General features: G+C 37.1%; 1 protein-coding gene across 4 annotated transcripts in view; it reads left to right on the forward strand.

Annotated features, from left to right (window-relative positions):
• Positions 1–25160, forward strand: part of CADM2 (cell adhesion molecule 2) — a 580300-nt gene that overhangs the window by 8918 nt on the left and 546222 nt on the right. Inside the window, exon 1 of one of the 4 annotated variants that reach the window (XM_066208488.1) lies at positions 14779–14947. The exons of the other annotated variants lie outside the window; for them this stretch is intronic. The gene's annotated coding sequence lies outside the window, so the exon portion shown is untranslated. Of the gene's footprint in view, positions 1–14778; positions 14948–25160 lie in introns of those variants that run through there. 4 annotated transcript variants of the gene reach the window in all.

Genomic DNA, 25160 nt, shown 5'->3' on the forward strand with positions numbered 1-25160 from the left:
CTTTCCCCATAAAAAAAGCTTGGGTTTTAGAATTGGACCAGAATAAAATTAAAATGTTTTCAGCTTCCTAAGCCATTTTTGTTTTGCAAATTGTAAATCATTACTACTTTGCTGCATTCTGTATGGTGAATTTGGGAGCCACTGGGAAAGCATATAATCAATAGAAATATATGGGCCATTTGTTTTTATTTATGATAGATAAAAAACCCTCATTGGCTTATAGACTTATTTATGGGACTTTCACATATGCCTAGCACATAAGATTAATGTAATTTCAAAATAGCTTGGATTATAACATTGGTTTAAGTGACTAGGCTTTTATCTATTTTGTGGAAGCAATATCTGGGGGCAGGGGAAGGAGAAGTAGTTTTGAAAACAATGGGGTTGTAGAATTTCCCAAGCTGTCTTTGGATTTTGAGAAAAAGAGGTATGCCAGATTTTGTACAGATCTGCTTTTGTCTATTAGAAAAAGAAGTGATACTTCTGTTCTACAAAAGGACGATTTCTTCCTGATCTGATGCGAAAGGGAGTAACAGGAAATCTGGATAAAGAAGGCAGTTGAACAGGTGCTATAAAGGATAGTCTTCATTTACTATGATACCTGTACCATAGGATTTGGAAGTGCAGATGCACTTAGTGTTCATTAGACTATGTCTATTGCAAACTGAAATATACCATAAATCCCAACAGGAAAACAGAATCTACTAGTCTTTATCATTGCAAGTAATTTTCCTTTTAATTGGTCGTTTAAAACCTATTATTTGAACCTTTTTTTAGAATGTAAATATCTTCAGAAATAAATTTCAAAATCTGTGACTAGCTGGTCACAGCTAAATGCAGAGTAATCTCCCTCTAGGCCTTGTCTACCCAGGATATTTACCAAGAAAACAAAACAAAATAAAACAGCTTATTTTTTTTTTCCTTCTGCTTGCTGCCTCAAGGCTTATGGTGGGGAAACAGCAGTAGCCCTGCTCTGTATGCATGAGGGATTTGCTTTCTTAAGAATGTGAGGATAAAGGCCTCAAATTTGGATCCTGTCTAATCTGTTTATGTTGATGTGTCAATTCTGCAAGGAGTGAGCTGTGCCAGGACAGCGCCTAAGTGGCCTTCATGGATGATGGGGATGTGGATGGATGGAGGACGGGGCGTGTGGACAGCTCATTTTCTCTGGGAGTAAAACATCCCTTCTGGAGTTATCACAGAAGCCTTTGCTGTGGAAGGCCAAGACATCTCTGAAGATCAGGCTGGAACAAACCCCTGTAAGACTGTGGTTTTGCAGGATGCTGTGGGACATTCTTTTCACCTGTCTCCTGCTGTGACTTTCCACCTCTTCCTCTCCACAGGAAGTGGAATGAAACAAGACAAGAGTTTAGGGGAAGTGCATTCTGTGAGAGGACATCCTTCTTCCTGCTTTGAGGAGAAAAATACCTGAGATGGATGTTATTAGAATTGTACCTTAGAATTATTTCTTCTCTCCCCCTGCCTTTTTTTTCTTTTTTTTTCTTTTTTTTTTTTTTTTTTTTTTTGTAGGGGGGTGTTGGTTTACTTTTGCTTTATTTTTAATTATTAGTTATTTATATTTTATATTTATATATTTAATTATTATTATTTCTTCCCAGTACTTCTCTGCCTTCCTCAAATGTGCGCTGACAGAGGTGAGGAGGAGAGCCAGTGGGAGTCAGTTCCTGGAGCCTGCCTCCTGCCAGGCACACCACTTTGAAATGCTTTTTACAGTGGTGGTCATAAAAGCTCCAGTCTCTTACGTCCATTCACCTGATTTTTTTGCGTCAGTAAAGCATGGAAGACTTCCCACAGGCATAAGCAGGACAGGGAAATTATGAGAGCTGAAAATACTTCAAAAGTCACCATAGGAGAACCAGGACTGGAGATGAATTTCCACAGATTGGTACAAATGTACTGCATGAGAGCTTTCAGCGTAGCCCCATTTAATTTTCCTCATTCTGAGTTAAGAGAAATCAATTGTTTGATTTGAGCATTTCATTCAAATGCAGCTAAAGCACTTTGTAGGTGCAGTTAACTCCCATTTTCTCTGTAATGCTACAAGACAAGCCATTTCACTGCAGAATGCAGTACTACCCAGAATACTCAAAGTATCAATGTCACTTGTGCTGCTTCAATTAAGGGGCTTACAGAAAAGATCCAGTGAAATGTATAGTAGTATGAGAAATTGGAGTTGACTCATGAATATCAGTGTCAAAACAGAAGATGTCTTCAGAAATACAGTTCCACTGCTATTATGTCCTCTTGATCTAAATGGGAACTTCGGAAATCTAGCTTGTCTAGGAAAATGGAATAAATGCTCTGCATGTGTAGCAATGTGCTTACCAAAATTTAAACATTGGCAGCCACGCTGCTACAGCTTGGGTAAGATGTTTGCGTGGTAGGGGTAAGCAGCTTCTTAGGTGCTGCTCTTGCCTCCTGGTAAACTTCTGGATTGTGCCAATGCACACCACTCATTTTCTAAAAGGGGAATTCTTCACATGGAATCTTTCAGTCCAGCTAATACCTGAAATATCTACCCCATTTCTGAATGGCTTCTGCTGCTTGCAGAATAGAAAAGTAACTGTGAAACAACTGGCAACAAGTTTTCTAAACACATTACTGAGGCTCTGTATTGTGAATGTATTTTTTTTGTATCTGGAACATGTGTACACACTATAAAGTGTCAGGCTATTGTACAGGAGAATCAATACAAATACAGCGTTTTTGCTAAATTAGGGAAATAGTCCCAAGAGTGGAATTAAGAAAAGACGAGCAATCCATCCAGTGTTCCTGGTGCTTCAGAACAAGATTTGTATTATTGCAAGTCTCTGCCATTCATGCATGTGCAAGTTGTTTTGGTGTTTTGTTTTTTGTTTTTGTGTTTTTTTTTGTTGTTGTTGTTTTTTTCCCCCACAGTATACGCTTGTAAAGCATCTACATCAGATGCTTTAATAACTCCTGACAAACTTGTTAGTATTGTTTCCTGTGGCAGTGTGACAGATTTTATTGCTGAATACACACGCATATGTGAATTTAGATTGCAAAAATAAATCAATGGATGATGATATTTGAAAACTTTTAAATAGAGAACTAGGTGGTGCTGTTCTTTCATCTTTGTTGCTTAGCTGAATTCTTAAGTATGGACTGAGAGCACCAGGCTACTACTTTTCAAAATTGAATTTAGCTGTCTTAGAAATTATAGTTTCAGATTTCATTGAGAGTGCTACTTCAATTGCTAATAATTGCACAATACAATACTTTACAGTTTATGGAAAAGAACTTTTTCATTGAACAAATGGTGTAGTTTTATTCAGTATGGTGATATAATTCCTTTTATTTTCAGTTTGAAGGACTTTGGAGTTAATTCAAATAACTTTTTAGACTCTATGCTTGGTGTTGTGTTTAGGATTATTTGTTCTAATCAGTTTAGCTTGTTTAGATGTGTGAACCTTTTTAATTCTTTTCCGCTGTTGGTTTCTTCAACACTTTGGGACTAATTTGCTAACAGCACAATGAGATCATCAATAATTGCTGGAAGAAATTTGTTGCAATTCTGTAGTAGCAGTATATAAACCACAATTAATTAAACCAGAAAACCAATTTATTAAGTTTCATTCCATTTACAAAAAATATAAATTTTTAATCACTGTCTTGTCTCAATGCCATTAATGCTGCAATAAGAAATAGTGAAACTAGATTATAATGAACTGCCTAGGATCGAGATAGATTTGTTTTATTAGTGTTCAGTGTTGCAGCAGAATAATAAATGTCTAATTAGAATCCAACTTCAGTATGCAGCACTTCGGTAGAGAGTGGCTCTCATTGACCACTGCTTAAACTAAAACGTTGAAAGAACAGATGGAAGATAATAGAAATAAGGGGGAAATGTACTTCTATACTGAAAAAGAAATGAAAATGTGCTGTGGCTAGGTCAGAGTTATAAATGTGTTTGCTCTAAGTATGTAATTGCTTATTCAAAAAATAAGCTGCAGCTGTTAATGGCAGAGTGTGAAAGCACTTTTTCAGGGAATTTGTTTCCCCTATTCTTTCTGAAGTGCTGCAATACAGAGTGGAATCTGAAACAGAAAGTTGGATTTGTACTTTATGCTTAATAATGCACAATCAAAAAATGCTTTTAATTGACACAAATTAGAGATTTAGTCAAATATCCAAATAATACATAGAATTGCAAATTCGTATCTAACACTGTTAAAAGCAATAATTCATTTTATGTTGATTTTTCTGAGATTTCAGTATCACAGAAGCAGCTATTCCAATGTTTGAAAACCACCAAAAGGTGTTTCAATTTATTCTTGGAAATGGGAGAGAATCCCTAAAAAACTCCAATTCACAAAGAATTTTTAAAAATCCCTTTTTATTCCTGACAAACAAACATTCTTAGCTCTGAAATAGGAGTCACATTTTATTATGCTCTTTGTGGTAAAGGACTTTGTACAGTGTTTTTGGTTTGTACCATTAGAACCTATTAATAAAACTCACTGCCAGAGTTACTTCAGTGCGTAGCGCTTGCTTATTGGAGAATTGCATCTCAGAGATAGTGGTTCCATTTGCATGAGTTAGTAGACTATTTACTTTTAAAAGGGTTGTGTTAATAGATTGTTAATTGGGTACAAGTGTGCAGAAGATTTCTGCATGCATACTAGAAATTGAAAATTATCAAACCAGCTACATTCGGAAGTTTCTACTTTCTCCCACAGCCCATAGTTTGGCCTGTGGATTAGCACATTCTCACCATTATTGCAAGTACTTAATTTTTGCAGCATTTTTCTCTTTTTTCTCAGGAAGCGTTGGACCCCTGAATCAAGTCCTTCTATGTGCAAGTGTCCTCCTAAAGAAATATTTGACTGGAAAGAGAGAGAATTTATTACAAGTAGTTACTTCTTTTCTGTTGTGTTGTGTTGTGATTCAAAACCACTAAAATTGATCATTTATGGACTGTGTTGGAGGTGGGCTGTCAATAAATAAATGAAGGACCACTTATAAGTCTTTCTGCACCAGCCCACTCCTTTCAGAACAGCCAGGCTGGAACATGTGAAGGAGTGAGCTGTTAGAACCAGAGCTGCTGTTGTTTTACTGATTTTTCTAAGTTACAGTTGCTATTTAAGAATCTAATTTAAGCCTGGTGCACTGAGAATGTCCTGTGATTTCTACAATGTTCTGCAGCACTCCAAAATAACTTTCAGAAAATGGATGCTACTTGATCCTTAGATCTGAGAAAGAGGGAGAGGTATTATTATTTCAAAACAGAGGAAATATGATAAAAATGATCTTTATTTCTTTTTGTTCTGCTTCGGTTCTGGGAAACACAGTGATTCCAAAAGCATGAAAGGTGTCCTTGCCCATGGCAGGGAGGTTGGAAATAGATGATCTTTCAAGTCCCTTCCAACCCAGGCCATTCTCTGTTTCTGTGATTCTGTGATCACTAAAGCTCAGATTTGCTTTCTTAGTACATTAAAAATAATACTAAGTTCTTGATTTGTTTTCCCCTCCTACTGAGTATTACCAGTATGGGGAGACATCTGAATAAGGTACTGAGTTTTAGGTAACTTCTGTTTGAAATCATATAGATTGGCACAGTAGGTTTTTCCCCTTGTCTTACATTGCAGTGAATAATTTATACATGAAATGCAAGATGACACCATATATAAGGTTACTTTTCTAATCCAGGAAAATGCCACAATGTAAAGCAGCCATAAAATACTTTGCATTTCTATTTGTGAGAAAATGCTAATTTTTTTCCAACATTCTTTGATTTAGGCTTTGTAAAACACTTTCAGGTTTTATTCTCTTTTAATCTGCACCTTCATTCATCTATTCTTTCTCCATTGTCTGAATTTTTACTTTTTTTGTTCTGTGTTGTTCTTATTCCAGTACGTTCCCCTAAGTCCTGACATTCTAAATTTATTAAATCAACTGAAGAATAATTTTGAATAAACAAGAGATTGTTGTCTGTTTTGGAACAAAAGCATGAAGAACCCCTTGTCACCTGTCACCAGTTGGGTGTTTTGTGGTGTTTTTTTTTTTTTTTTTTTTTTTTTTTTTTTTTTTTTTTTGTTTGTTTTTGTTTTGTTTTGTTTTGTTTTGGGGTTTTTTTGTGTGTGTGTGTGTGTGTGTGTTTTTCCTTTTGTTTGGACTTGGGTAAGGATAATGGTAAACATTAATGTCTGATTTAGTAAAAAAGACAGCTACACCCAACAACTTCCATGGTATCTACGGAAGGGTTGTGAGAAGGGGGCAATAGATAACTACCTCGTTTTTCATAAGAGTATCTCAGCTTTTGCTGTTACTGCAACACTTTTAAGTTCTTAAATACTTTTTCTTTTGATATTTGCAAGTAATTTCCCTTTATTTTCATGATATTTCGGTTGCCACAGTTACAGTAACTGTTTATTTTCAAATATAGTCAAAGCAAGACTCTCCGGTATAATTTCAGTAGGGTGTAACTTTGGTTTGTTTTTTCAGCACACCTTTAGACAACTCACACTTCAGAGCTCATATGAAAACTAAACAGACATATACGTAGAGAGAATTTAACCTGAACTCTTCCTTCCAAGTATGGAATTTAAAGGAAATAACTAATATTTAGAGTAAACAGTGCTTGCTCCTCTTTTTCCCTGATAGTAGGATCTCAGAACCTTTGACTTGAACTTTTTAAAGTTAACACTAACTAAATTAAGCTCTAAGGCTACTCAGGCTCATGATGGTGATACAATTTTTTTTTAGAATTTTTTTGTAGTGTTTGTCATGCTTAATTAATCTTGAAGACCTCTATCTGTGCATAACATTGCCAACATAGCAGAATTAAATGGAAATTATGAGATAGGCAAAGAATTGTTTGTGTACATCTGTTTATATCGATACTGAAAATAAATGATCAAGAAGATAGGGCAATTATTACATGATATTTGATGAACCTAATTCAGTTAGTTACCTGACTCTATGCAAATATTCCAGGTACCCAGGAGAGTTTTTTGGGTTTTCTTTTGCCAGCTACCCGTCTATCTCCCCACTTCCCTGAAGAATTTGAAGTGTGCACGAAACTTTGCTGGCAACACTTAAAAATACAAATAAAATTCTGAAGTCCACCTCTTCTATCTTGAAACCAGTTCTTTAGGCTGAAGCAAAGATGTTCATGGTTTTTATCTCTATGGAACTGTATTATTTGGAATTCTGTTTGTTTTCATTGTGAAACACGTAAGTAATTGGTTTCGGTGATCGGATAATATCAAGGTGATTTTGTTACTGTAACTTGTGTGCTCTCTTTGATTTTTTGCATTTGGAAATGTAAGTATGCCCATGTGTCTGCTCTGTACCTGCTTGTGAAAATTCAAAGGTGCAGTCACAGCATGTGAAAAGTCATTCAGTCCCATAAGAGTGTTGGTGTTTTTCTCAACTTGCTGAGTGTATAAGCTGTAAACTTTAAGTCATCTCCATGTAGAAACTTTGTGCATGTAACAGGACCATTTTATCTATGTCTATTTATCAGCAGCTGCATCCCAGAATGGATTTCTTAAATAAGTACCACTGTTCTGCAGTCTGCACTTCTACACGCTTTTAAGTTGTCTGATAATCTCAGCAAATCAAAAACTCTTCCCCCACCCCACCAAATAGTCTTCTGAGATTGTGGAAGTACTAAAATTTGTTCAGAAAGATGATATAATAAAAAAGACTTCCAGCCACCCAAAGTGCTGGCTGTATTTTTGACTATTGTTTCATTAAATCTTTTGTCTTGTTGCTGGGTCTGCTGGCAAGTATCTTTCAAACATTTTAATTTTTGGGGCTTTCTCATCACAAAATGCCATGACAGGAAAAATATCAAGTAAAGGTGAGGTCGTTCTTCTGCAATAACCCTTTGAGTTGAGCCTGTCTTATTCTGTATGAAGTGCATCTTCTGGGCAGTTAAGAGTCCACCAGCTTATAGCAAGGCTAAGGGGCTGAAGTCGAGTTCTTCAAAGTCCTTGAGCTGGAAACGTCTTGGGGCTGTGGCTGGGCTAATTAGCCTTATGTAATTCATCTTCAATGCACTGCTTTTCCTTACCCTTCTCTTTGCAAACACAACCATTTCGCTTTTTGTTAATACATGTCCCCTTCTTCTCAGTGACAATTTTTAGTATCATCTCATCCTAGCACTGTACTAAACCAGATCTAGTCATTGGTCTTGGTGTACACTGCTAAAAGTGCATGTTGAAATTCAGAGTTTTGACTGAGATGTAGTCCACTGAAAAATACAACATCCACTGTGGTCACTAGAAATTCATGTGCAGAAGTTTGGAAAAAAGTCAGGTTGCATTTTCTATTATTTAAGAAAAGATATGTGGTGTAGAGGTTGCATTTATTTAATATGTTTTAACTATAGTTTTAACTATATTTGTATATAGTCATTTAGGCTAAGTTTAACTCTTTATAAACATATACATATATATATTTCATCACTTGATTTGCACTGCGTTCAAAGCTAATAAATCAAATGTCCATGCATGACTTGGCTTCTGGCGATAAAGTTGCCCAAAATTAAGACAACTTAAGTGCAATAACTGAAGTGTTCTGAAAGCGAAATGTGAAAACATGCCCCCCAAAATGTGTATTTTTGCTCTTTGTAAATAGAAGCCACATCAAAAATGTGTCCTTTTTTTTTTTTTTTTTTTTTTTTTTTAAAGTGTTGATGTCAATGAAGCTGAGTTATGGAAGACCTGGTACTGCCTGGTTCAACAGAGTCAGAATTATGCTGTTCCAGGTCATTGTGGGTCATCTGGTTAATGCTGGATGTGAAAGGCTGTGCTGCATTCCAGCCTTTGTCCTACTTTCATGAAACAGATGCTCTTTGCTGAGGAGACATAATTAGTTTCTATGAAATGGGTGGGTGTCCCCTTGCCATTCCTTAAATGCAACCATTTCAGTTAGTTTTGGTTAAATTCTGTCTTGTTTGTAGCTGCAGGAGTGCATATTTTGAGGTTGTGAATTTCTTAGACTCCAAGACAAGATGAACAAATGGAAATGAAAATGCCTAATATAAACACTTTGAGTGCTTTTAAGCTTTTTGTTTATTTTGCAAGCATTTAAGCTTATTAACCCTAAAAAAAACCCCCTGAAATGGTGACAAGTGTTAATGCAACCTCCTCTTTCAGAAAAAGAACCTGAAATTTGCAACGCCAGGTCACTCAAAGGACCTCTAGATTCACAGTGAATATGGTTTAATGAAAATCTTCTTTCTTTCTTTGAGGGTTTTTTGTTAAGCAGTTATTCTCCTGTGGAAGATCAGGCTACTTAGTAGCAGGACTAAAAAGCAATACATCTAAGAAACATGATAGAATGGATTTCATTATGCATGTGAAGTACACCCACTAAATTTTCTGTGACAGATGTGTTGCTTTTATTGTTGACTTCCATGGTCTGCAGTGAGGGGAGCTGCAAAACCAGATCTTCTGGAGGCACCACCTTGCTGATCCTGGACTTTCAAGGCTAATCTCCATCACCTGCAGGCCTGAGTGTGCCCTTTTGGATGGAGAGAAGGATCCAGGCAGGATTTGCAAGGCTGGGAGACACCAGTGCACTCATGTGGAAGAGGTTTCAGATGGGATCCAGACTTGGATTGGTTTTTGCTGCCTTGGTTTCGTGCCTAAGATGTTTTGGTTATCTGAAATTCTTTTCCCAGGGAATTTTCTATAGCCAAGAGACATGTTTTTGTAACTGTAACTTTGTTTTCATTCCTTTTCCTCAGAGGGTCATCTTCTTGATGTCCCTCTGGTCTGACCAATGTGATTGAAGAGGTTTATCTTTGTTTCACCAATCAAATTGGTCTGTGTAAAATAGTATAAAAGGGAAAATAAAGGAGTCATTTTCAGCCTTCTGAAGTCAGAGTCTGTGTCATTGTGGTGTACAACAGCATCAGGTTTTCTCTCTCCTAGGCAGCACAAAGCTGCATTCACATGGCAGCATGGGATGTTATGGTGAGCAAGGAAATGGGGAAATGCAGAGAGATCTGAAATGCTGGATAGAAAGGAGAGGGGTAGGACTGATGTACAGTAATATGGAAGAAGGGAGGGAAACAGCGCATGTGATTTGAGGCATGAAGGGTGAACTGCCTGCTGTAAAGTAGAGGAAAATAACACAATTTCAGCTGTGTACAAAGATCCCTGGTTCAGCTTCCATACACAGTTTAGTCCTAATCAAATTGCAACTTAAAATGTGTTCTACGTTCTTCATTAGAATTAAGAAATTACATGTCTTGAACATGCTTCAGTTTCACATGCTTTCTGTAGTAAAAGAATAAAATGCTTTTCAGGGTGAAACATTAAGTACCAATGTATGGTTATAAATTGATTTTTCTTTAAAAATATTGTGCAAATTTATATTAATTCATTTCTCCACTTTTTTTTTTTTTTTTCTTCTCTGTGGGATCTCTTTAATAATGATATTCTTGTTCCTGTGGTTGGTTCTTCCTGTGCCTGATTTCAGAAGAACAGCTTGAGTGACTTCCTCAATTCAGTTTTTATATAGTGACAAGTATCTCATGCTTCTAATCCAAATGCTGTGTGCTTGACTAGCCTCCATCCGGAGGGTGAATATCCCTCCATGAACAAAGCCTATTCTAATAGTTTTCAGAATGTATATCAGCATTATTCTGCTCTTCTGAGCTGCCACATGCTGTAGTCCCTTTTATGAACCAAGGATTCATTTATAAATAAGATTAGGAATTTATTGTTACTAATGCTACCTTATTTTGAATGTCCACTGCTGCTGGATTACTTTGCTTGTCATTTACAGGAACTGTAATATTTGGAGCTCATATTTTTGATTTCTTGTTTGTTTATTTTTAATTTTTTTTCTTTGCTTCCAAGTCTTAAGCCAGAAACTAAAAACAGGGGACTCTCCATAACATGAAGAAGGAATGAATAGCTACCATTTCTCATTTCAGGCTGCTGTATTAGTCCAGTGTTCTAAGCCATTAAGTTTTTTTTAGCTGTTAAATTATGCTTTTTCCCTACACTGATAGTTCTTCCCAAGTCTATCATCAGTAAATTTGATTAGCACAGTCCTACTGATGTGGTAATTGTTGGTTATGGGAATGTTAAATGAATTTTTTCCAAAGACCAATCTGAGGGTGTCCAGAAATAAGCAGAAACAAGTAGAGTTTGATTTTCATTTCATTTATGAAATATTTGTTGTCTTAGGAAGATCTGAGAATATTTGATTTCTATTTGATACTCTTTTTCTATATGATATTCTGAGAATATTCTATTTCTATTACCTTCTATTTGTGTCAAAAATGCTAGTTTTTTTTTTCTTTTTTTTTTTTTTCTTTTTTTTTTTTTTTTTTTTTTTAGTATGTCCAGCATGGTATTTATTACAGTAAAAATACTTGTCTTCTGGTACAGAACTTGAAATTTGCCTTACTTTTTAATCGAAATTCCATTCATATTGCATTAGAAAAAAAAGTATACAGATGGAAATATGTTTCCTCCTTCAGCCTTCCTTATATATTCGTTGCAAGACCTTACTTGTTAACTGTTCTTTTCATCTTCCTTGTAAGCACTAATTTATTCTTGCCTTGTTTCATTTTTATGATTAAATTTTTGGTAATGTTTGCAACAGGTTTAGGTGAAAATTGATCAAAGAGGTCTCTTGATGTAGCTGTCTGTTCGTTTAAGGCAGAAGCTTCTCAACAGGCTTTTGGGTTTCTGCCCACAGATTAAGATTGTCTTTCCAGACAAACTCTTGTGAAAGTGCTGACTCTGTGAGTATTTGCTGCATTTCATTGTAGATGCCTCAAGTCTTCATTTTGTCTTTCTGAAATGAAGAGTTTTAAATTTTTTTCTAGTTCATTAGAAATGTTTTTTTTCTAGTTGTGCAGTCCAAGGTTGTATGTTCTGGCCTCTGATTTAGCTACTTGACCAAGCAATGTTTGATCTTATATGAAGTCTAGTTGATACTTTGTGGCCAAAAAACACCAGAAAACCAAGGAATCCCATCTCAATCAGATTTCTGTGTTCATAATACTGGTACTCAGTGTTCTGGAATGTGTATCTGGAGAGTTGAAAATGTATTAGTTTCTAGTGGTATCTGCTGATAGAGCAAACCCACCATACAGTCAACGAGATTGAACTTGAAAAGGAAACTTGATTGAACTTAAAAAGTTTTCCCACATGACTTGCAAAGTTCTTCTCTGGGTTGAAATCACAAAAGAGAGAAAATAGTTTGTGTTTTATTTTTAGTCTTTAATCAACTACAAACATGTACTTCTGCCTTTAAATAACATTTTTAAATACGCCTTTGCCGCCCTGCAAAATTGTGACTTTGGAACTACATGTAAAGTTATTTCACAGTGAATAAAGAAATGACTGCAAGAATAATGTTAATCTTTTTACTAAACCAAAGTTTTGAACTTGATTCTTGACCGTCTATAATTGTTTTGTGTGAAAAAAGTTGAGTGGTAAGTTTTTAAGCTTCTTATGAAGAAATTGCATTAATGTGGTGTGTATATGTGTGTGTGGTTAGGAATATGTGGCATATTGAATGACACTTTTTTCGTTTTCACTCTTCTTAAAAAGGAAAATATGTCCTTGCATCTCTTTACTCACAGCAGTTTCATGTAATGTGACTGAGGCTGAAGTTATTTTGGCTTCCACCTCTTCCCCTAAAAGTTCACAAGAGTTCATTAAAAGTAACTTTTAGACAGCAGGTAGTGAACTTAAATAAATAACTCTGAAGTGCTTGTGTGTCTTCTGTAGCATACAGATATGCTGTAGAAGTGTGCATACGTATGTAAATTCTCTTAGAATATTTTGCAGGCATGTTATTGAACATTTAATTTAATAGGTATTCAGGAACAATATTCTGTTTCTCCTTTGCTTAGTCATACTCCTAAAGTGCTTCCTCTGCAGAGCATATTACAGCAAATCTTTTGAAGTGTTTCATCAGAAGCTGCAGGTGCCTAAGATAAGTGAGACTCCCGAATAGCCGCCTTATGAAATCTACTCATCATGTGGTATTCACACAGATTCATGTTTGTTTAGAAGTCAATTTAAAATTCAGTTCTTGCAGGAAGCACCAAGACAATGGTTAAAGATTTCCTTCCATCATAGTTACTGAATAAAGAGAAACCAATAGGATCAGCTAACTGATCTATTTCCACTACACTGTTTTCAAAGATTCACTTTACTGTCGGAGCAGATGAGGAAGCAATAGCTAAAAAAAGGCTCAAAGTTGTCATTATCTGCTGTGTTTACCACAAAGGGCACATGCTAAAATCTTACTGAATCCAGGGGCACATTTAAGAAGTCACTTCGCCTCACTGATTCGTTGTTTAATTTCGCAGCGTCAGTTGCCAACGAAATTGCTCTCCTCCTGCATTGTTTCTAAACATTTTTCCTTGGGAGAGTGACCAAATTTTTCATCATTTCTGACTTTGCCAGGATGCATTTGTTCTGCGCCTTAAAGCTGTTAGATATGCTCTAAATACTCGGGGAATTATGGATCGCTTGGATGGATGGCACTGTTAGTCAGCATCCTCAGCTGCCGTGGCTCCCAGGAGCTGTGTCAGGGTGATGGGTGAAGCACACAGCCATGCTCAGCTCTTGGCTTTCTTTGGCCCTGTGCCTCAATGGGGCTTTTCCTCCTGGCATCATCCTCTGTGTGCCTGGCAGCTCTGAGAAACACGGAGCTGTCCTGAGGGAGCGGCTTGCACCATCTCTGTAGGGGGGAAGGTGGTGGCACAGCCACCTTTGGGGCATTGGGAAGGGTGGGAGAGGAGGTGTGACACCGTGGGGCCTGCAGTAGTCAGAAATGATGAAAAATTTGGTCACTCTCCCAAGCAAAAGTGTTCAGAAACAATGTAGGAAGATAGCAATTTCACTGGCAACTGACGCTGCAAAAATAAACTACGAATCAGTGAAGGGACTTCTTAATTGTGCCCCTGGATTTAGTAAGATTTTAGCGTGTGCCCTTTGTGGTAAACACAGCAAATAATGACAACTTTGAGCCTTTTTTATCTCACCATGGTGAGCAGTAGAGGAAAATGGAAGGACACCATGGTGCCTGCAGTAGAGGAAAACAGAAGAGGAGAGGATATGGCAGCAGGATGGGAGGAGAGCAAGAGGGAGTAGGGTGTGGTGAGGAGACAAGGGTCTGTGAATGTAAGAAGGAGGAGGAAGCAATGGCCACAGGCCTCTTTAGAGAAAAGCAGAACAAATCACTCAAGCACTGTGGTTAGAACAGTGTTAGAGCCCTGTTCCATTTGTGTGTTTCTACTCTGTTGTTGTCATCAGCATTTAAAGTCATTCATGCAAGAGCACACACAAAAATGATGATGTCTCTCTCCTTTGTCTCTTCTGATGATGTAGCAATGTAACCAGATAACCCCAGCATTGCTGAGAGTTGAATCCCTGAGTTTGGAGTTCAGGACACAGCCAGCCTGCTAATGTCCTCTGTGTGTGTGTGTGTGTGTGTGTGTGTGTCTTCACACCTGGAGAGCGTTCTGGGACACTGATGGTTTTGCTCCAAGTTTAGGACATTTTAAATTGTCTCTTTTCCTAGTAGAACAGTCTTACATCTGGAAACATTTGCAAGCTGGACAGCGTGGGAAGACCAATAGAGATAGTACTAAAGGCAATCTTGCTTCCGATATGTTGCAACTGTGTTAATTACCAAAGAGTGGGAACAGCCTTGCCCTCACGGCTGGGTGTGATAAAGAGTGAGTTAGGTGGTCGAGAGTTAGTTGGAGTCTGCGGGTTCTGCTGTGGGAAGGAATAGACAGGAGGTTGTGCAGGGGACAGATACAGGGTAAGAGGCTGTAGAGGGACAGATAGGGTTAGGTGGTTGTTCTGGGGACAGGAAGCAGTGAGCTGGGACTGCAGAAGGAACAGAGAAGAAGGAGAGAAACAGCCAGAGCTGTGTGGAGCTGCCCATTTGAGGCTGCATAGAAAAGGTATGAAAGACTTGTAGGTAAAATGGTGTTGATACTTGAAGCCCCCTGAAGTTTTTATTGAAGCATACTGAGTGCAGTGTCTGTCTCAACTATGACAGGATAGCATCATAGAATTTGTTTCACGTGTGCATTAACCTCTAAAGTGTATCTTAACTAGAAATGCTAAATGTTAACTTGTCTGTATGTCCTTCCTTTTTCTTTATTTTGAATTTTATTGCCTGGACTGTTCGAGACATTGCGAAGGAATCAATGGCAATGAGAAGTCTAGTTGAATTGAGACTTTGGCATTGTGCCAAATGTGATTAAGTAAAAAAGTATCAAATATGTTTCAAAGATGAATATTGTATTAATTTGAAAGGATATAATGCGTAAAATAAAACAATATTATTGTTTCACTAATGTATGTACAGAAATAGATTAATTGTATAAATATGTATGTATATAAGATTCTGAGACCCTATGTTCTAAACTGTGCAGTAAACACAGTCATCTTGCAAAAATCAGGAAGACTTTCTGTCTAGCTCTTTTCTCATTTTCATCTTCATGTCTGGCTTTTGCACAAGCTAAGAATACTCTTCAGTTATCCATCCTTGAATCCTGTCTGAAATTGTCAGTTTTAAAAGTTAGAAAACCTCAAAACATCTGGAGGCCAAAGCTTACGCTTCCCTCTTCTTCCTTTTTTTGCATGTCTTAGATCATTTAGGTAAAAGTGAAAAATACAAGAGTAGAAGACAGAGCAAACTCCCATCACTGATTTTTCCCTCGTTTATCAGTGTGATATTTGGGAGGGAACAGAGGGGAGCTTAATGTATCCTTCTGTGAATGCAGCTTCCTCCTGGCTAATGAGAACTATTTTGCCAGTTTTGTTTCTTCTTTTAGCTGCCTCCAAGTTTATGGCCCATCTGTTGGCCATAAACAAGCCAACAAGTTGTCTTGGGTTGCAAGAACTGCCTGATTCAGTGGCAATTTGAAGCAGAGCCCACTGTTGGATGGCGGGAGGATGCTGTGTGCAAGGATTAGACATTGCAGAGACTTTTGTAATACAACAGCTATTGGGGAGTAGCAAATTTGAGTGACTTGTGGCTGGAGATAAAGGAGGAGTGGCAGATTCGGCTGAGAGCTTGTTCTTTCTTGCCGTGGTCAGTTGTCAGAATCTCTAAATCAGCCAAATGCAGGCATTCTTGCAAATGGTTACTTATCTTGAAGGTCCTGCATGGAAATAATTGAAATATTTTATTCTGTTTCAGGGCATCAGGATTCAGCAGGTCTATAAGTTCAACAAGAGCAAAGGGTTTTTTTGCCATCACTCTCCAGTGTAAGGAATTGTATGGATTATCTGGAATTTAGCTGCAGCTCCAAGGCCCTGTCTTTCTCTATGCTGGCCTTGCAGACAGTGCTGAAAGTGTTGATGTTCCTTCTGCTGCATCTGTTGTCAGCTCCGTGTCCCAGCACATTATTGGGCTGTAGAGCAAGGCCTGGAGAGTTTTATTTATGAAATAATAAATCAATTTTAATAAGCTCAAGAACTCAGCATATTAAGAAATTAAGCTCAATTTTCATGTCGGTGCATACTTGGTCCTCAAATTGTCTTCTTTTGAGAACAGTGTTTTTTTGCATAGCAAAACTGCTGCAGCAGAGTAGTTTTATGTAAGAATGTACTCCATATTTGTAAGGATTAGTGTATACAGTATATTGATAATGACCACTATAAGCTTTGATAATGAACACTTTTAGCTTTGTTGCTAGGCCATGGTGGTTGTAGTAGATGATCTTTTTGGACATTAGACTTTTGTGTTTTGGGGTTTTAAGAAGCTTTCAAGGTTTTCTGAGTCACCTTAAAAAGTGCTTCAATGTGCTATCAGTTGTGCAAATAAAATACAAATAAGTAAATTTAAGTTAGTGCAAATCTGGAACTTGCATGCCTTGGACAGAGAGGTGAGTATTTACGTAATGTAAGAAATCACAGGTGCGTCAAGAAATGTGTCAAAGACTTAGTCTTGCATACTAGAATATGCACTGATTTCTCATAATTGTGGTGAATTTGTAAATATTGATTTGATGAAAAGTGGCCAAGAACTATTTGCCTTTTCATACAAAGGTGAGCTGATGTCAGTACAGTCTAGAAAAATCATTGTGTTGGGCTGATGTGCTCGTTTTATCTACAAGTTTGAGGCAAATTCTGTATTTCAGAAATTCCCTTATTTTCATTGGGGATTTTTAATTTGTTTTGGTTGCTTAATTAGTTTCCCTCTTTTGAGAAATTTCTTTCCATACAGCTGAAGAATTTAAATAGATAAAAACTAACTAACAGGGACACTTCACAGAGTCTTCAGTTTTCTATGCAAACCAGTTTTTTGACCCTCTTTCCAAGTAGTTAGATCTCTTACTTTTAGCGGTTTTGGGGTTTTGTTTGTTTTTGTGGTTTGTTGGGGTTTTTGTTGTTGTTTTTTTGTTTGTTTTTGTTTGTTTGTTTTTGGGTGGTTTTTTTTTTTAAAGTTTTAGAACTTGGCTTTTACTGTTCTGTGCTATCACTTGCTTCTCAGCTACATTGGGAAAATTTTTAAACTACAACCTGCCAAAACAGAAGATCATGTTGATGGTATAAGTGCAGAAATAGTCTCTAATCTATACTTGCTACTGTCAGATTGGTGTCTGTAATGGTGTATTAATTGACCTTCCCAGCTTTTGATATGGAATTGACTGTAGCATTTTGAGTTGCTTTCTTCCATTTACTTCTGTTTTCAATAATCCACTTAATTACTAGGCTTAGATTAATACATGGTTTTGTTCTTACATCCAGAAAGTATAGTTTTACTTTAATTGTTATATCTGATTTCACATTAATGTGCAGTCTCCTAGCAACTTAATTCCGTGGTAATTTTTTTTACTTCATTATTATTTCTGCAGCTTGACCAACCTTTTCTTTTCATTCTGTTGCAATGTGAATCTAAATATGGTTCTGTTTAATCTGCCATTTACTTCTTCAATAAAATGGAGAACATCCAGCTATAAGAAATGGAGTCTAGATTAGTCAAGGCTACTGAAAACTGATGCAGTGTGGATCTTCTTGCTGTGTTAATGGATTTCTATTCTTTGTTTATTCAGATGAGGTAAATGCAGCTTTTTGCCCTGACATCTCTCTTGACCCTGAAAAACTGTTTTTTAATCTTGGGTGCAGACAGAGTTATGTTCTGCAGAATTGGCATTCACACCAGGGAGGCTGTCCTAACAAATGTGTGTTTATATCTCCAAGGCTGTTAGTTTGGGAAACTAAATGGAAAGAACTCTTATTTCTGCATATACCTGATGTGGTAGAAAATAGGCTTTATTTTTTTGGTATCTAAATAGGTTTCTGTTGGACTCGTTGTTGTTGTGGTTTTTTTTTCTTTTCTTTCTTTCAGATTTTACATGTTTGTGGTGATTGGATGTGTTTACCGTTAAAGTGAGATATATATTATAATTTATTTAGCATCACTTTCCTTCTGGGCAGTCCCTTTATCAGAGCACATTTTGGGAAGAAATTTGTTTACATTTTGGGGCAATGGAAAGCAAACATCATCCTGGATATAAGATTAACATCAAGCTTGGAGAAAATAGGATTGGAGTGCTGTGCCGCTGGAATTATTTGAAAGTGTACTGGACTGAGGAATTAAAGGACAGATGTTCTTCCATGTAAACTAATATGGATATATTAAATATGAGAGTAGTGTTGACATTTATAAAAATAAAAAGTACCCTATATGTGTATCTTTATGCTGAGCAGAATTTTGAACCTTTTCTGACATTACAAAGTTAAACACCAAAATGAATAAATTTGTCAAACCTATCCATAATACTTAGTTACCAAAGTGCTCACTAACATGGGGATCAGCTTCACAACTGCAGCTTGATTTATTGAATTTCACTCTTTGGCCGTTAGGAATTTGTAAATGACAAAGGGGACAAAGCTATTTCTGGGAACAGGGAGAATGCTTATGCTACTTGATAATTTTTGCTAAACAAAATTCAAAATATCTTTGGGGAAAAGAGTGCCTTGTTAGAAAAAGCACGGCTGTAAATACCTGTTACCTCAGCATACTTGTCCTGGAGGCTGTAAAGTCAGGAGACATGAGAAGACTGGAGTTGAGAATCCCTGTGGTCAGAAGTAGATGTACAGGGAATCCCAACTGCATCTTCTGGCTGCTGCAGGGCATTGGGAGTCCTTGGGGAAAGCAGTAAAGCAGATTTAAATCTCATCTCACAAATCTGCTGTGGAAGGGATAAGCCAGTGCTTCAGCTTGAACTCTGCAATTCTGTGCTCTGCAAACTTAGACATGACTGTAGTTTGCCTTCCCTATATCCCCACTTCCCTGAGATTCTGGATTTTTATCTTTGTGTATAATACTTACTCAGTAATTCATCTTTTCACTTGATGGTTTGAGTGCTTGTGTCAGTTAATGAGCAAAGTAACATTTTTTTAATCTTCCCAATGGAAGACTCCTCACCGGTCCCTTCTCCTTATGCTTTCAGTACTAGAAGTATTAAGAAAATGTGTAGTTATTATTATAATTCTCAGGAAGAGCAAGAAAAGTTGATCTGCATGTTAGATTAAGGATAGAAAATGTTCAATAAAAAATAATAGTAATCAGGATATTTAACACATCCTAAATTGTGGCTTTTACTAATGAAATTTAATGTAATGTATCAACATATTTTTCCAGGCACAAATGAAGAAAAATAGAGATCCAGTTTGTTTTAATCAATTTTTATTAATTCTGCCCTGAAGCTCCTCATGATTTCAGCATGGAACACAAGCATGCAGAGCAGCAGGCAGAGCAGAAATCTGTCTCATTAATCTCTTTTGGACAGAGCATGGTGGAGAGTCATTTAGGATGCAGACGGGTTTTATGGATAACATGCTGTCCGTGTTTCCACCCAGGCCAGAAAGGCTTCTGTGTCCTGGTCCAGAAAGGTGCCAAGCTGTGAGTACAGAGAGTGCAGTCAGGGGAAGGGGTGAGCAAAGTTTCCTGTCTTCAGCTTAGGAGGTTGGGGGAAAAGGCCGAGGTCTCAGGGTTTTTCTTCTATGAAAGGAGTTAGTGATGTTAAACCGCATAACCATGTCTTATCAGAGGCCTTCAGTGCTGGTTTCAGGCATGTTTAATATTTATAGAACTGTAAATAGCCGATTTTAAAAGGTTTTTTTTTTGTTTGTTTGTTTTAAGTTTTGGTTTTCCAGTTTGAGATTAAACATTTTTTTCCCAGATTTGCTTTTAGGATTAAAAACTCCAACAATAATTGAAAAAAAAAAATATGGGAAATACCTTTAAAAAGAGAGAAACTCAAACTCCACATGAACCCCCCAACCTGGAGGAGACAGCAGTTGGTGTTTTAATGAGTAGCAGATTTTAATGTGCAGCAGATTTCTCATCTGTGATGTGCTGAATAGTTTGAGGCTTTTCAAGGCAGTTTGCTCAGAGTTATCTACAAACTCAAAATCTCCCAGTTCTTCAGCCAGGAGCTGGAAGTCTTCATACACCATGCTCCAGCTCTGAGCTTTCATGTGCTCCTGAGAAGAGGCAGTCTCAGATTTCTGTGCTCCAAAGTGCATTCAGGCTCCCTATTCTGGAGAGAAGGGACATGGTAACTTGGGCACAGAAAGGCTGTTCCCTGCCATTTCACACGAGCTGTTAAATAATTGCTGATGTGATGGCATCATGTCCAGGAATTGCCAGCAGTGAAAGGCAACCTCCCCAGCTCATGTGCCCTGGAGTTTCTGATTTCATAAAAGGTTAATCACCTTTCAGATGTTTTGATAGTATTTAGTGTTTTCCGGAAATCCTTTGGAAAATAACCAGCTCTGTTTGGAATCAATATTGAAATGCAGCATATTACAGCTGTGCAAAATGAGGTCTCAAATGAGCCTGTCTCTCCTATGTGGAATACAATTTATATTACATTTTATAAGTTATTTTCGGAAAGAAACTAATACATGATATAGCTACAGAAAGTGTATGTTCTGGAAGAGACCACAAAACTACTCCTGTTCTTACAGGGAAGTACAAATTGAAGCTTTGTGTATTGCAGTCTGTATGCCTAATCTCTCTCAAAGTTTTGCTTTATTGAGTGTTAAGTTTTATTTTTTGGTAACTTCAGTGGCCATTCACTTTTTCTAATGATTCATATTTTAGAATCTGAAAGAGGTGATCTTTCCAAGAAAATAGGTTAGGAAGGGGAGAATCCCATCTGGACAGCTCCCTTTTTGTTTGGCTTGATAAAGTGGCTCTTAAGTATCTGTTTGTTTGTTTGTTTCCCTCCTCCAGTGTTAATTTTTATTGACATGTGGGAGAAAAGAACCATGAGCAAAGTAACAGTACCTAGTTTGATAAAGGGCAACTGAGGTATGAAACACTGGGGATTTGCATGGAATTTGCATTTTCTTTTTGATATCTTCTGTGTTACACTTGCATTTTGGCTTTGGAGACTGAGAGTTTGCTGTCATAATCAGTCTTTTTTCTTTGTAGTGTGTCTGTGTGCTAAGTCACCATTGTAAGCCCTATTTACTGCTACTCTTCCAAAAAGTTAATGTAAATGAGGATTACAGCCATCATCTTTTGATGTTTCACTACATAATATTATAGAAATTCTTGGCTGTCTGAGTTCTCTGGATGTCTTTCCTGCCAGATGAAAGTTATCAGGGAAATTATGAGTACATTTTTTGGTTTAGTCTGCTGCCATCTCTTTCTGGGCGAGAAATTCAAGCCCAGATTGGCAGAACAACACTGTGTGGAAGGAAATATCTGAGGGATGAAATGTAGTTACTTGTCCAGGAGTCTAGATAGGAAGGAAAATCAGGGTGCAGTAAATGAGCTTCTAAGACATCTCCTTTTGTACAAGGGAAAGGACCACCACTTCCCTATCTGATCATCTCTTTCATGCCAAATCAGAGAACAGACTCCCCTCGCAGCCATCAGGGGCTCGTGGCAGGTGTCAGCTGGGTCGGATAAGTTCTTTAACCAGAGGGCTTGGAGGATGCTGCTCCATGAATTCCCTCTCTGGAACAGCAGGTTATGGAGTGTTAGCTACTCTGTGTTACAATTCTGATAAGAGTGAAGTAAAATAACTTACTTCACTTGCTAAAAAAGCCTTATATTTCCTTGGTGAGACAGGATGGATTCAAACTCTTCTGTCTGAGTAGTGACTCTGTACTTCACCATTTTTTTTCATTATTTTAACCACTGTACTTCTGGGTTTCCATGCATCCCACTTAAGTGGTAGTGGATCAGCAATACCCTGTTCCCTTTGGCTTTCTGGGATGGGTTTTTGAAATACAAAAAGCTTCTTAATTTTACAATTCCATCTCTGGTGATGGCAAATTTTAGACCTGTTTATTTGGCAATGTTAGATTCTCAAGATAGATGCTTAAACCTCGGAGAGCTGTGGAATGAAATGAAGTGTTTGCTGTCATCCAACTTGTATATTTTCCTCCAAATTGCATCTTCTGCTCTTAAATTGCTCTTTTCTCTGATGCTCTGTGCAAATTGGACCCTTCCTGTTGACTTGCATATGACACTTAAATAATTGCAGTGTAAATGCTGAGTAACTTTACTCTGAAGTACCATAGTTACCTGATTCTATTAAAGATGGATTTTGCTAGAATTAAGTTTTTAACCATTTGCTTTTGTATGAACTTGAAAAGTTCTTCATAATGGCTTTCACGGTCTTCTCAAAATCTTATATTTTTCAGTTTCGTGGGGTTTTTTTTTTTGTTTGTTTTTGTGTTTTTTATTTTTTTTTTCCTGAAAAAGCTAATACCTGCCAAATGGAGTGGTGTGATTACTCATCACTGCTAGGGAAAAGACTTGTCTCAATACAGTGCAAACTCCAGGTAATACTTGTGCAAAGAGAGAAGCAACAAGAGAAATTAGGAGTTATGATAATGGCAGTTGTGAATGGCATTTGAAAATTCGGTCCACAGCTGTGATGTATTGGGAAAAATAAATTATGTTCCATAGAGCCTCCTATAAGGATATAGGTCTTTTATTTTGACCACCAAAGTGAGTGTTCCAGGCTTATGTTGCAGCATGGACTCACTGGAATACAAATTTGCTTGTAGAGGTATTTTTTAATATTACTTAATAATTTTAATGCTTGCAGTCTCAAAATTGCAAGCCAGTTCTAAGTGAGATTTCTGTGAAATTTTTCATGGTACCTTCATTAAGGACAGGTTAGCTGTCTACCATGGTTTGTGCACAACGGAAGGACATTGAGCTGAAATCGCTTAAATGGGGGAGAAAGAAAAGCTCATATGATTTTTCTTTGAGGGAAAGAAATTCCTATCCTTTGGAATTATTCTCCCTTTTCTTATGAGGCTCCTGATTACAAAAAATCCCTTTCTTTAGCCAAGGAATTTAAAGGAACTAGTCAGTGGACTTCTGAACTAAACTCAGAGGGCTTATTCCAAGGATATTTTCCTTATCGTTCTCTTTCTTACGTTTTCAGCAATGTGTATTTGTCAGTAAGTATGTTTCAATTGAAATAATTTAACTGACTGTGAACTCGAGTCTTTTTTAGGTGTTCTGAAAACTAACCTGTGGCACTAACTTACTGATGTGGTTTTAGAATTATATTTATTTTGTAATTCCATTTGATCTTGTATTCAGAACCCTCATAAACAGTATCATGGTATCCCAGTTGGCTGATTAAAAATAAGTATGAATGAATATTCTGTCACTCTTCTCATATCCTTAATTCATACAACATTCTGAAACCATTCACTTCCTAAATATTTTTTTAATTAGTGGGAACTTGCAAATTGTGTGTTAAGTTTATGCAACAAAGTCTTTTATATTAGAAATGCTCTATAATTATGTTTTTTCAGTCATGAAAAATGAATTAGTGCTGCATTTTATGCGATGACAAATTCTCCTGTTTGTTCTAATTTTACTGAATAGCATGCTGTAACTTCTTGGCACAGCCTAGAATAAGTCTATTTAGCCATGAAAGTAGGAACTGTGCTTAGTACCAGAAAAGGCTGATATTGTGTGTAAACAATTAACTTACATGAAAGCAAAGCAAAAAAAGGATGACATGGGGAATTGGCTAGCAGACACCAGTATACCAGTTTGTCCGGACAACTGGAGCTTCAGCAGGACTGCTGGGCAAGTGGTGCTGATACTTTCTCTTCTGGGAATATCAGTTTATCCCTGTCTAACTTTATTTTGATAGTGTGGAAGTAGGAGATGGAAGACATCAGGTCTTTTTTTTTTCCTTCATTGCTGAAAAATTTGATTAGACACATAACCAAGCTTACGTTTTATTTTGTCCTATGGGATAGTGTTGTTTTTGTTTTGTCCATTCCAGATGAAAATGGAAAACACCCGAGAGACAAATTCTCAAAAGAAAACACATTTTGGGTCTGTCAAAACACTTTGTTTTGATGAGTGTGCTCTCCTTTGTGGTACTGTTTTTAACCTTTATTAAAGATTGGTAATCAGGTTGCCTACTATTTGATATTTGATGTAGTTTGCTCTCTAGCCGTTCTTCTCCCTGACGCTTCCTTGGTTCTTGTGAAGTGTCAGATGAAACCAACCAACCATGTTCTTGCTGAACTCCAGAGAATTAGGAAACACATCAAACAAACAAACAAACCCAGCAGTCTGAAATCACCTCAGTTTCATGCAGCTTTCTGAACTAGATCTGTCTAATAAGTGAAAAGAAGGATTTTAGACAGGAGAGAGAGAGCGATAATAATGACTGTTAATCTAATTCCTGAATTAGATTGCTCTTCTGGCGCTGCCTTCTAATGCTCAGGTTAATATCTAGTTATTTGCTTTTCTTTCTGCCATGTGTGTGCTTCTGGCCATTGAGACACCCAGCTTCTTTGTAATACATATCTAAAGTTCGGAATGTTTTTTATGTTATAACTAATGTAATAAATGTTTTGTTCAAATAGGGCAGAATGCTCCATGCCTGTGTATATTATTTGTAATGCCAGATGAATCTCTTGAGTCACTTAATTCATAGTTTTTACTTGTCAACTGGAAGGCTTCCTCAGCTTTTAAATCTGAACGCTGTGTCAGACGTTCAAAAGCTTTCCAAAAGTCAATGTACATTGCATTCACTGCGCTTTCCTTATCTGCATAGACAGTCACTTTGTCACAGGGGGAAATTAGGTTGGTCGAGCTTGATTTGCCTTTTGTAAATCTATGTTGACTGCTCCTGATTGACCTTTCTT

The sequence above is a fragment of the Chamaea fasciata genome, unplaced genomic scaffold (genome assembly GCF_029207755.1).
Source record: "Chamaea fasciata isolate MVZ Bird 193981 ecotype frontalis unplaced genomic scaffold, bChaFas1.0.hap1 SCAF_2, whole genome shotgun sequence".
In the NCBI taxonomy this organism is placed as follows: domain Eukaryota; kingdom Metazoa; phylum Chordata; class Aves; order Passeriformes; family Sylviidae; genus Chamaea; species Chamaea fasciata.